We start from the raw sequence: 13613 nt of genomic DNA on the forward strand, positions 1-13613 counted from the left end.
AAAAAACTTTGACTTCGACACTTCACCACCTTAAACCTGCCGAATTGCTGTTTAGCCTACGGGGGATCTCATATAACCTTTCTAGAGTATTTGGCTAAGTTTTGAGTAGTCAAAGTATTTTTTTGTAAAATCGTTCGAATCATTTGATTTGAACGATTTAATCGTTTGATCGAACGATTTTGATCGAAGTATCAAATTCGACCCTTAGTAAATGTGCCCCTTCGAGAAGACTACAGTTTATTTTCTTGCTTTAGCTATTGCTAAAGGACTCCATTGTTGCCCACCCATAACCCCCAGGGAATTTACTGTTTGACCCACTGGTCACTTGCCCTTGTTTTTTTTGTAAGCAGGAACAAGGGACGTAGTTGGGAAGCCAATCAGTGGCCAATGGGGAAGACTAAAACAACATGCTTTGTCAGTGTTCCTTAAAGGAAAACTATAACCCCAGAATGAATACTTAAGCAACAGATTATACAGAGTTTATATTATATGAAGTTGCATATTAAAATATCTTACCAAACTGAAATATATATCAGTAAACATTGTCCTTTTACATCTTTTCCATTGAGCCGCTATTTTATGATATTCTCTGTGCTCCCTCACAGATCACCTGTTTTTTTGCAGTAACTTTTTTCTTTGCAAAATATATTGGAGTATATGGGCTTTTTTATAGCAATTTTTTTATTTTAAAATACATTGGGGTCTATGGGTGTTTTTTTCCCTGAGAAAATTTTTTGCAAAATTATTTGCTGAATATGCAGAATTTCATGTTGAATTCATACCTGCCCAAAAATTGCACTCATATCTGATGAATGCAAATTGTCATTTTTTACCCACAATGAAACCATTTAACCAGCAGTCCAGAGGCTGAGTTTTCTATAGACATTTGTGTAAATGATACCAGTTAGTCAACATGCCCCAGTAGACAAGAAATGTCTTAGTACTGGGCAATGCCATAGGATGAAGACACACAGAGCTACTAGTAGCAGCTAGGCTACAAAAAAGATACCAAAATATACCCTGCCATAGACAATACTGAGAACTGTCTCTGCTAAAACACACTTATGGAGTTATTCAGGGAAGCCATTAGAAATCATGGGCCCCCGTACATTTTCTGGGCCCCACCCCTCCCCACACCATGGTAAAATGGCCACACAAACATCAGCACTAAAAATGGCAAAACCCAACACACACAAGTTATAAAAAAAACATTCATGGTCAGGGCACCCTTGTAAGTTAAAAAAAAACATTGGCGCCAGGGCCATCCATGAAAGTTTTCTAAAAAGTCATTGGTGGTCAGGGCCGCCCTATAAGTTAAAAAAACATTGGTGCCAGGGCCCCCATAAAAGGATTTAAAAAAAACATTGGTGGCCATGGCCCACCTTACAATTTAAAAAGAAAAATTGGGGCCCCAGAGAATACTTTTTTTTAAAAAAAAAAGCATTTCAGCTCCTTTTGTGACTTTGGGTCTTTTTCGGTTTCAGGACTTCAACGTCGGCTCCTTTCGTGACTTAGGGTCTTTTCGCAGCTTCAGGACTTCAGCTTTGGCTCCTTTCGCAGGTTCTGTTTTTTTGTGGCTTCAGGACTTCTACCTCGGGTCTTTTCGTGGCTACGGCTCTTCAGGACTTCAGCGGTGCAGCAAGACTTTGGCACTATCAAGGGGGGCCCGGCTATTTTGACCTGGGCCCGGTACAACAGTAACCCCTGTGCCCCCTGATGGCGGCCCTGGGGTTATGTAATAAAAAGCACTGAGTTTGCCCAGGGGCAATAACCAAAAGCAACCAATCAGCAGGTTGAATTTACTAATCACCTATTTAAATGCAAGCATCTTATTGGTTGCCATGGATAACTGCTCCTGGGCAAACTTAGTGCCCTGTATTGCATATGGGGTTTAGTGTCTTAGCAAATCCAAGTATCACTGTTGTCTATTTTGTAGCTGCTACTAGTAGCTCTGTGTGTCTTCACCCTTAGTACTGGGGAATGCTTTCCAAAATCTGCAACTATTTACCCAATGTCCTGTAACAAAGTAAAATTGACTCAAACAGGTGAAAAATAGTCACAGGATAAAGTAAAATTGTACTATTACTATAGTAAAACAATAATAGCGTGGTTTCTGTTGCTGCTCCATGAATTTTCCAAATAATGTCCTATGTATAATAATATTACACACATTATGGGGAGCACTATATGCCTGAATATCTATTTATAGCTCTAGGTGTATGTAGTTGGATGTTGTGTAGTTAATTTATTGCTATATCTTTCTTTAGCTTCCATTTTCATTGTGCCACTTTATTGGGCTCTCAATCTGCCAGTCCTTTATAACCAGTTGCCTCTAAGAATTATAATGTTATCTGTTATTAATAATACATTTGGTATATGTTTTTTCCCTGACCCCGTCACTGACCCACAGTCCCCCTGGTTCTCCATTTTCTCGGGCACTTTGTTTAATACATCTCCTTCAGAGGGAACCAAGCGTCAAGTTACAAGGGTCTATATCCCCCTATGGGCATGTCACAGTTGGCTGGGAGAACAGAGAACAAAGTTCTATGATAGGCAAGAACAGTTAATGTAGAACTTAAAGTTACAGGTCACATAAAAGAATAGATGTTTATAACAGATAAGCAGGAAAATGCAGCTACAGCTGAAGGTTTCTACAGAGCATGTCATAATTAGGGCTACTGGACCACGATACTTTACCAAAATGAAGGAACGTCTTCTTCAGGTACTGGATTCCCATTAAAAAAAAAGAAAAATAGGCCTACCCAATTCACAAGTCAATCAAAATCCTATGTCTCAGCACCTAGGGGTGAGCTAGGATAGAGGGTTAATATACCCTTTAAACCAAATGAATATGCCCAGTATATGTACAGAATGTTAGTGCTGCATTATGAACTATGCACCCAGTCTCTCTCCACACCACTGGAGAAACTTAAATTCGTCCCTTACATTACAAAGAGTTATGCATTTGTATTTATCTTGAAGAACTGAGAGAAGATATATTGTTTATTTTGTATATATTTATTAGATCTGATAATCTATCAGATCATCTATATATCAATCTATCTATTGATTTATATCTATCATATTTCTTTGTCTATCTATCTATCATCTGTCATCTATGTATATATCTATAATTGATGTATCTATGTATATAGCTAGCTATTATCTATCTTTCTATCACCTATCAATCAATCTACTGTATGTAGCTATCATCTATCTATTTATCAGTCTATCTATAAATTCATGTATCCACCATCTATCATCTATACCGTCTATATCTTTTCACCTCTCTGCTTGCTTGCTTGCCTAATCTATCTACCCATGTATATGTATAACTTGTCTTATAAAACCAACACAGAACAATTTTTTCCTTTTTCGTGTTGTTTTCTTTTGAAACAAACTTTATGCTAATAGTTCCAATTGATGTGAGAGTGTACAACACTCACTGTGGTTAATTATAGAATTCCTGGGAAATGGCTTTATTAGTGCCCCCCTTTAAAGATATTATAGCATTTTGGTTTGTCCAGCCAGGTTAATGTAAAGCACAAGGTGATGAGAGGTGAGTTTTCAAGTGCTAATAAGTCACATTGTGACATATCTTTTAAGGAATACATGCTCAGCTCCCGTACAGTGTAATTCTCCTACCGCACACCTGTAGTTCACCAATCCTGCAAGCTGGTGGTGCGTTCCTTCCGTTGACCCGGCCGGGTCTCTTAGCAACCAATTCCAAGAGAGGGGTTACGGAGGAAAGGACCTGCAGGCTATAAGGGATGAAGTCATGGGCATTGACAGGAAAGAACTTTTGGAAACTAAGAAAAAAGAGAGGAATAACAAAAAACAAAATACGGTTTGTGTAACTACTTTTGGCCCACACTCTGCATTTATTAGAAAAACTATATTACAGCATTGGCCGATCTTACAGAGGGATAAAACCTGTGATAAACTCTTTGATGATAAACCCCTTTTTAGCTATAAAAAAGGAAAGAGTATAGCTAATGGACTCACTACAACTGATTTTAGAAAAATTATAAAGAAACCAATATCTAACAGGAAAGGCACTCATCCATGCTTTCAGTGCGGGCATGGTAATGGGGTCATTAAAGGGGAAATTTGCCAACACCCCACTATGGGTCACGATATTAAATTAAAACAATACGCAACGTGTGACACCGAAGGGGTGATTTATCTGTTAAAGTGCCCGTGCGGCCTATGTTATGTGGGACAGACTTCCAGAGCGTTTAAAACCCGGATGAATGAACATAAGAGTAGAATAAGGAATTATAAACCTGAAGAGAAGGGAGAAGGGGCTACTATAGGCCAAAAAAAAGAGAAAGAGAAATTTAAAAAGGAAACCCTCCTGGCGAAACATTTTTTCGAAGCAAAACATAACATTTCTCAACTCAGATGGCAAATATTAGAGGTTATACACAGGCAGAAAGGTGAAATAGATAAGAGGTCATTGTTGAGACGGGAGCCCTTTTGGATTTGGCAGCTAAAAACACTCACACCAAAGGGCCTAAACGAGAATTTTAGTTATACGTGTTTCTTATGAGAGAAAAACAGTTTTTAACCTTCTTGCATGTTTTTATTCATTTCTTACAGATAAGAACTGCTGAATGATCACATATAATATTAAGGGTTATTAGAAAATCCCAAGGGCAGTAAGGTATTATAATACAACACATGGATTTTTGCAATATGGTGTTTAATGTATGTGGTTTTTTAAAAAAAAAGTTGTTTAAAATAATGTTTTGATACCATATTTTATAATAATTATTGCACATGGGCACTTTAAGAAAGAAAAAGATCATTTTGTTGACTGTCGTACCAAATTGATTGCTTTATTGTATGTTAAATATAGGTCGAATTTCCTGTATCCCACATAAGGGTTAATTTTTATGGCAAACTGCATGATGGGAAAAGAAGGCGTGGGAAGTTGGGTTTAAATGGGTGACTGCACAAATAATTGTATCCTGATGAAGGGTGGGTGTTCCCCCCCGAAACGTTGATGTTTGGTGGCTGAATATAAGGGGATAATCCCCGACTGCACTAATCGGTGTGTGTGCGGATCCGTTTCTTTTACACATCACCTCCCGTACAGAACAGAAGCCCACTCTGTTATTACCGGGAAGCTTCTCCCGTCATGAAGCCTTACAGGGGATATTGAGCCAGATATTAGTTATGATATGTTGGTCTAGCTTCTAGTCAGGCCAAAAGATGTTGGTATCAATCAGAAAGGGCAGCAAAAAGTTCTAATACTCATGGTGAGTTTATCTTTTTCTGAACTCCATAAAAATACTTAATTAACCCCTCATGAGTCTCTAAAACTCAAAGCCATCCACGCTGATTTATAACTGTGCCTGTGCATTCAAAGTACTTTCCAGCTGTAGGGTAACCTGTTAACTGTTTAATGGATATATGCAGGATAATGGGACAATATATCATGAACGGGGAGGTGATGAGATATACAAAAAAAATATGATTTTAAATGAGAGTGTATTAAGAAGAAGCCATTTGGAAAAAAGCTGCTTCTTCTTGGGTGTTTTACCTGTTCCTGCCAACTCTATTGGTGCTACGGGTAACTGCGCTGGTGCAATATAGAAGCTGGGTTAGGAAATCGAACTGTATTTACAGCACCCTTCAGTCAGATGGTTAAAGTGGCTTTTGCTCTTACCTGCCATAAGGGGATGATGTATTTGCTGGTTTCTTTAAGTTGTAAAGGAACAAGGGCTTAAATGTACTATAAATGGCCACCGAGGGGCAACGATGGAGTCTCAGGAGCTGCTAGTCTTGCTATATTGGTGTAGGGACCAAGGGGGAGGCTGGTTGGGAATCATGCAGGAAAGAGTTAAAGGGGTGGTTCAACTTTAAGTTAACTTTCAGTATGTGATAGAGTGGCTAATTCTAAGCAACTTCTCAATTGGTCTTCATTATATATATTTTTTTAGTTTTTTTTAGTTATTTGCCTTTTACTTCTGACTCTTTCCAGCTTCCAAACCCATCTAATAACAGATGATCCGAAAGGCTACAAATGTATTGTTATTGCCACTTTTTATTATTCCTCTTTCTATTCAGGCCTCTCCTATTCATAGTCCAGTCTCTTATTCAAATCACTGCACAGGTAACTTGGACCCTAGCAACCAGATTTGTGACATTGCAAACTAGACAGATGCTGAACAAAAAGAAAAATAATTAAAAAAGGAAAACCAATTACAGATTGTCTCAGAATATCACTCGCTACAACATATTAAAAGTTAAAGCAAAGGTGAACAACCCTTTTAACAAAGAGAGTAGCTTTTATTCCACAAAATGCAGGAACAGGCACAGGAATGGTTAACTGAAGGCAGACACTAATACATCAAGACAGGAACAAAGCAATAAAACTAAAAGCTGCACTGCAAGGCTTAGAGGCACATTTATCAAAGGTCGAATTTCAAATTCATGTGACTCAAAATTCAACCAATTGAAATTTTTTTAAAAAATGTAATTTTCTTAACTCGGGGGAATAGGATCGACCTGAAAACGCTAATCAAATTCAAATTGAGTTTTAAAAACTCGATTTGAGTTTTTTCTCCAAAAAAAACTTGAATGCCAGGAAGGCTGCAAACAACTCAAAATTGATCCCAGGACGTCTCCCATTGAAAGTCGCATTTGAGATCTTAAAGGGCCAGCGTATGATAAATCTCAAAAATTGATTCTTAAAAAAACTCAAATTGAATTTGAACAATTTCCTAGTCGAATTTGACAGATTTGCCCATAAAAACTCGAAAATTCGAGTTTTCAATTCGACCCTTAATAAATCTGCCCCTTACTGTACACAAAGTCCAGAGAACAACAGTACCTACCAAACCACAGTGACCAGCAGGGTTGGGACATCAAGAAACTGACAGTAAACACTGGTGGGGTTTAAAGGGGTGGTTAACATTTAAGTTAACTTTAAGTATGTCATAGAATGGCCAATTCTAACCACCTTTGAATTGGCCTTTATTTTTTCATTTTTATAATTTTTGAATTATTTGCCTTCTTATTTAGATTTTTCCCAGATCTCAATTGAGGGTCACTGACCCCACCTAAAAACTAAATTCTCTGTAAAGCTACACATTTATTGCTATTGCTAATTTTTAATCCGCATATTTCTATTCAGACACTTTTCTATTCCTATTCCAGTCTCTCATTACAGTCAAGGCACAGCAGACAGCATTCAAGGCAAGTAGATTATTACAACAACGTGCCAAAAATGTATTTCTCCATATTCACATCAATGTGTTTCGATCCACAGGGAAGAACAATCCCCCTATGGATTGAAACACGTTGATGTGAATATGGAGGAATACACTTTTGCTTTCTGCTATGGGACTATATATATATATATATATATATATATATATATATATATATATATATATATATATATATATATATATATATATATACTTATTTTCAAACAATGATCAGAGGTGTACAATTGTGGTTCACAATATTGTATTATTGTAAAACATTATACTCTGCTTTATGAATATGCCTCTCTGACAACCATAGAATAATTCCATCAGTTACCCATGAACATACTTTATATAGTATGTTATTGAACATATCTATAGGAATGATTATATCAAGTTGTTCCCTTTCATTTAGGAGTACTTTTATTACATTATCATTGGGAAAACACTGAAGCAGTACAGGCTTCACTTATTTTTAATTGTTTGTTCAGACTCATACATACATAGTAACATACATAGTAAGTAAGGTTGAAAAAAGACACACGTCCATCAAGTTCAACCTTTTATTTTTTTTATTTTATTTTTTTTAAATCTGCCTAACTGCCAGTTGATCCAGAGGAAGGCAAAAAAAAACCCCATCTGAAGACTCTCCAATTTGCCTCAGAGGGGGAAAAAATTCCTTCCTGACTCCAAAATGGACTAGTCCCTGGATCAACCCATGAGCTATCTCCCATAACCCTGTATTCCCTCACTTGCTAAAAAGCCATCCAACCCCTTCTTGAAGTTATCTAATGTATCAGCCTGTACAACTGATTCAGGGAGAGAATTCCACATCTTCACAGCTTTCACTGTAAAAAAAAAACCCTTTTGAATATTTAGGTGGAACCTCTTCCTCTTCCAAACAGAATGGGTGACCTCGTGTCAGCTGGAAAGACCTACTGGTAAATAAAGCATTAGAGAGATTATTAGATGATCCCCTTATTTATTTATACATAGTTAAATACATACCCAATTTGGCCAGTCTTTCCTCATAGCTAAGATTTTCCATACCTTTTACCAGCTTAGTTGCCCTTCTCTGTACCCTCTCTAATACAATAATGTCCTGTTTGAGTGATGGAGACCAAAACTGAACGGCATATCCTAGATGGAGCCTTACAGGTGCTTTATACAGTGGAAGAATGAATGACTCTATAGTGAGATTTCTTTTCAAATACAGAGGCATATATTTTTTGGAAAATGTTTTTTGGGGGGGGATATTTTTGTTAATATTGTGTTCGGGATCAGTGCCGGGCCAGGTGGCTGGGTGCCCCAGGCAACCCAGCTGGCCACTTAGCCCCCAGCTGCGGCTGTGCCCAACAGAGGTAGCACTCAGCGTGGACGTGTACTACTGTGCGCTACAAAGGGCGCATGGGGAAACACTTGCCGGACTAGGGGTAGAGTTCCAATGAGGTATGTGCCTGGCTCCTCCAAGCTTTGTGCCCTAGGCAGGTGCCTCTTCTGCGTACCCTTAGTTCCAGCCCTGGTTGGGACCTGCAAAGTAGAGTCCAGTTTTTTAAACCTGGACCTGACTCATGACCCAAAACCTAAATTTTTGCACAGATGAACCCATTATCCACTAACCACAATTAAACAAGAAGTGTTGCCATTGCAAACCAGAAATGATGTAATCTGAAATGGGCAGGGATGAAAAAAAACAAGGGAAAAAATAATTTAAAGGAGTAAACCTGCTGATATTGAGACCCTCAAAACACACCCTGAGACCCACAGACACACCAACCGGCACCCATATCTATATCTGCAGGTTGCAGGCAACCAGTGGGTACCAGCAGATAACAATTCCACTGTAATGTGGCAACAGTACCAGGTCAGGGCACGCGTGATAATGACATTGAGCTTCTGGATAGCGTGTTTTCAGTTTACAAGTCCCATACTTTATAAGAGGATTTTGATTTTGACAGTCAATTTCCCAGCTCATGCCCTGTGCATGGCTTGTGTTATGAGAAGGAATTGGGGGGGTTGGATAGCAGGTTCTTAGTAAAGGGTCCCATACCTGTTTTATAAGTGTATTTTGCTTTTGACACTCAATTTCCCACCTCATGCCCCATGCATGGCTTGTGTTATGAGAGGGAATTGGGGGGGGGGGGGGGGGGCTGGTGGTCCTATTTAGAATGGGTAAAGAAATAAATATATATGAAACATCCTCCATGTAATCCCTGTACAAATAGTAGGCATCAGTAGTTAAGTCAGTAGTTGGAAGCAAGCAAGAATTATAGTGCTGAAAGTTGGCAATTCCAATCCCAATGCCACCAGTTACAATAGTTATGTGTATAGGGGGGGGGGATCAAAGAGCATTAACGACTATAATATTAAAATATCAAGCTTATAAATGTTTTTAGATTCTCTATAGAAGGTGAAGTGTCAATTATTAACAGTCAACAGCTTACCTATCTTTCTCCTTTTAGGCAAGCAGTCCTTTTCATCTATACTGATGGTGCCTAAAAGATAGAGATATATATATATATATATATATATATATATATATATATATATATATATATATATATATATATAGCAATTCATGTGGTGCTATATAGTAGTCAGTGTTAACAAACCATCATTTATACTATGATGTATTTCACTACTATACTAATTACTATATATAGTAATTAGTATAGTATAATATACTATACTAAAGTTAATTTATTGTGCAGAAGGTGCAAAGTGCAAAAAAAAAGGACACAATCGGCTACTTTTTTTTTTGCACATTGCACACTGTCTTCTGCCTTAGAGGGGTGGTTCACCTTCAGGTTCATTTTTAATATGTTATAGAATGGCTAATTCTAAGTAACTTTTCAATTGTTCTTCATTATTTTATTTTTTTTATAGTTTATTAATTATTTGCCTTTTTCTCCTGACTCTTTCCAGCTTTCAAATCTAAAACCAAATGTTCTGTAAAGCTACAAATGTATTGTTATTGCTACTTTTTATTACTCATCTTTCTATTCCGACCTCCCCTATTAATGTTTCTTATTCTCATTCAAATCAATGCATGGTTGCTAAGGTAATTTGGACCCTAGCAACCAGATTGCTGACATTGGAAACTGGAGAGCTGCTGAATAAAAAGCTAAATAACTCAAAAACCACAAATAATAAAAAATGAAAATCAATTGCAAATTGAAGCAGAATATCACTCTCTACATCATACAAAAACTTTAATCAAAGGTGAACAACCTCTTTAACAGAATGTCAGCAGGCCTCTGGTAAATCTTGGGGAACACTTATTTGCAGGAATAGATATACTTGTATAATGATATTTGTATAAATGTTTCATCCCCCAACTTTGTAACATGGCAAGAGGAGGCCCTGACCTTAAAGTAAGGAATAACACAAAAAAAGTAAACAATTAAAAATCTATAGACTAACTAAAGCTTACCCAAACTTCTTTTTTTGCTGACAGGCCCAGAGTCTGCTTTGGTGGGATCTAGTAAGAAAATATAGATATAATTAATGTTATAAGCTCAGCACATGTGGCATAAAATACAAATAAAATAATGTATATTTTAGGGTATAATCATGGTATAGCTAGAGATGCATGGGCAATTTTTGATTTTTTCTATGTGAGTAAGGCATCCTCCCTCTAGGCAGTGAATGGAGTGGGGCCAGTGCTGAAATAGGTAGTATGCGGCATTGTGCTTCTATTTGGCAACTTGCATTGTGCTAAGGGATAGTAGTCTAACAGCTTCCTGAGCATTGTATGGGTTTCCACATTTTCAGCTGTCCCAAAAAAGGATAAACAAAAAAAATCTTACCAGCAGGTGGGCGCTGTAACTCGCCTTCTTTCCACTTTGGCGTGATGTTTTGACTGACTGAAAAAAAATATTTTCTACGAAAATCACAGGATGATGATATAAATGGAAATATATTTACACATATAAGGGAAAAGGAAATATGAAGCTAAAAAGTACAAAAGCACTTAGCATTAAAACAATTAACCATACATTTTTATCAAGCACATCTTATTGATTTGGTGGTATCTAGAAAGGGAAAATGTACAGAGTTTTTTTTAAAACAAATATAAGCTCAGCACATAAAATACAAGGGAGATATAAGGTGCAAGTGTTACTATACTTTAAATCACCTATAGCAACCAATAAACATGTAGTATTTACTCGTGTTTAAAAACAAACATCTCCTTGCTTGATGCGGGTTACTGTACCTGTGCAAACTCTGCCTTTTATTACATATGGGGGAAATATAGATATGTTTATGCAAGAATAAGAACAATGGCTTAAGAGGAAACTTCTTTCTGATCCTTCTCCACCTAATTTCCCAACCATAGATACACTAGGCACAATGGCACCGCACCCAGTAAATAGTATCTCAGGCTGATGAGCTTTTTCAATTAAAGGGGTGCCAGCCATGGGCAAGGGTGAAATATATAGACCCTATCCTATACTATGGATAGGGAGGTGCAAAACTTAGACTACTTGTACTTGTAACTACTGCATTTGAATAGTGCAAAACTTCAAATGAACCCACAGAAACGTTTTCCTGCACTAACTGGATCATATGCTGAAGGATTAAATAAGCAAAGCACAATTCACTAAAATTATGTCTGTCTTTTTTTTATCTGCCTTTACTACATCCTCTTTTTCTAATAGCAGATCTGTGTTAGACCCGGAGCATGTAACTGAGGCTGGGCCTAAAAAAGAAAAGTAAAAGAAAGGGTAAGTTCTCTTTATGTCTAAAAGATATAGCTTTGTATGAACCATTATTTTAGTTATCAAATAAGTTATCTAAAAAGCTCCATGGGAAAGGCAACTCCCAAAGAGCCAATTCTAATCAGATAAATCTAATATCTTCTCTTTTATCGGTAATACTTAAACAGTACAATGCACTTGATGAACTAAACTGCACAAAACCATATTGGCGGCAAAATATTTCTACTTCATGTTTAAATGAGTTTTAGTTGAATGAAAGTAGGTTGATCTAAATTATGGAAAAACCTTTTTATCTATAATATTCAAGGTCCCAAGCATTCTGAATAAGATATTCCATACTTGTATATATTTATAAATATAGATATAATTATACCTGATTTATCTTCTTTCTCTCCCTCTTCCACTCCAGAATCAGGATAAGAGATCCCATACTTATATATAGATATAGATCTAATTACACCTGGTTGTTTATCCTTCTCCTCCTCTGAATCTGGTAGATCAATTTCTGGTCTCCAGTCATTTACTGATAAAAAAAAGAGATGGAATGGTTAGCTCTCCTTAGGTCTAACACAATATCAGCCACATATTTCTATATAAAGCACTTTTCAGCCAGTTATATTATGATTTCTACCTGATGTTTTGCCTTCTACCTCCTCTGCATCTCGAAGGTCCATCAAAGATCCCCAAGATTTTATCACTGGGGCTTTATCTGTCAAGGAAAATTGGAATAAAAGATTTTTAGTTGAGTGAAAGTATGTTGATCTAAATAATGGGGGAAAAAACTTTATCCAGAATATTCTAGGTCCCAGTTATCCTGGATAAGAGTTTCCATACTTATATATAAATATAGATCTAATAATACCTGATTTTTTATCCTTTTCCTCCTCAAAATCTTCTACCTCCTCTCCATACCGAAGGTCCATCAGAGACCCCCAAGATCTTAATGCTGGGGCCTGATCTGTCAAGGAGAAGAGGAGAAAGGCTTAGTCTTCTAATAAATTATCTGCCTCATAGTTAAAAAGAAGAGTCCTCAAACTGCACTTAAATATACTCCTCTGTATGAAAAGCATACTAGTACAAATGTTAGCCAAATCTTGCAAGATAGGGTTGAATTCTAAATTGGATGCTGGGTTCGGTGCATCCCTACTTCCATAAGTCAGTTTTTAGAAGACTGTTTAAAACGATGTCAATGTCTTCTTCCAGAAATACCTTAAGTTACTTGAAGGTGGAGGTCCTTGCCCAAAAGAGCTTACAATCTAGCAGAAGAAGGGGTTGAGACACAAGGTGTGGGAATGGGCAAGAATATAATTAAGCAAGGTAAGAGATGTAGCATACTGTATTTTATTTATCCTTTTAGAGTAATGCCTGGCCATGCCTTTGGTTTCAGACCCCATTCACAACACTCTTAAAGGAAAATTATACCCCCCAAACAATGTAGGTCTCTATTAAAAGATACTGAATAAAACAGCTCGTGTAAAACCCTGCTTCATGTAAATGAACCATTATCATAATAATATACTTTTTTAGTAGTATGTGCCATTGGGTAATCATAAATAGAAAATTGCCATTTTAAAAAATAAGGGCCACCCCCTGAGATCGTAAGATTCACTGTGCACACATACAAACCACATGTAAGGTCACATGAGCCAATTAACAGACAGAGTTCTGCCTT

The sequence above is a fragment of the Xenopus laevis genome, chromosome 5L (genome assembly GCF_017654675.1).
Source record: "Xenopus laevis strain J_2021 chromosome 5L, Xenopus_laevis_v10.1, whole genome shotgun sequence".
Classification (NCBI taxonomy): Eukaryota; Metazoa; Chordata; class Amphibia; order Anura; family Pipidae; genus Xenopus; species Xenopus laevis.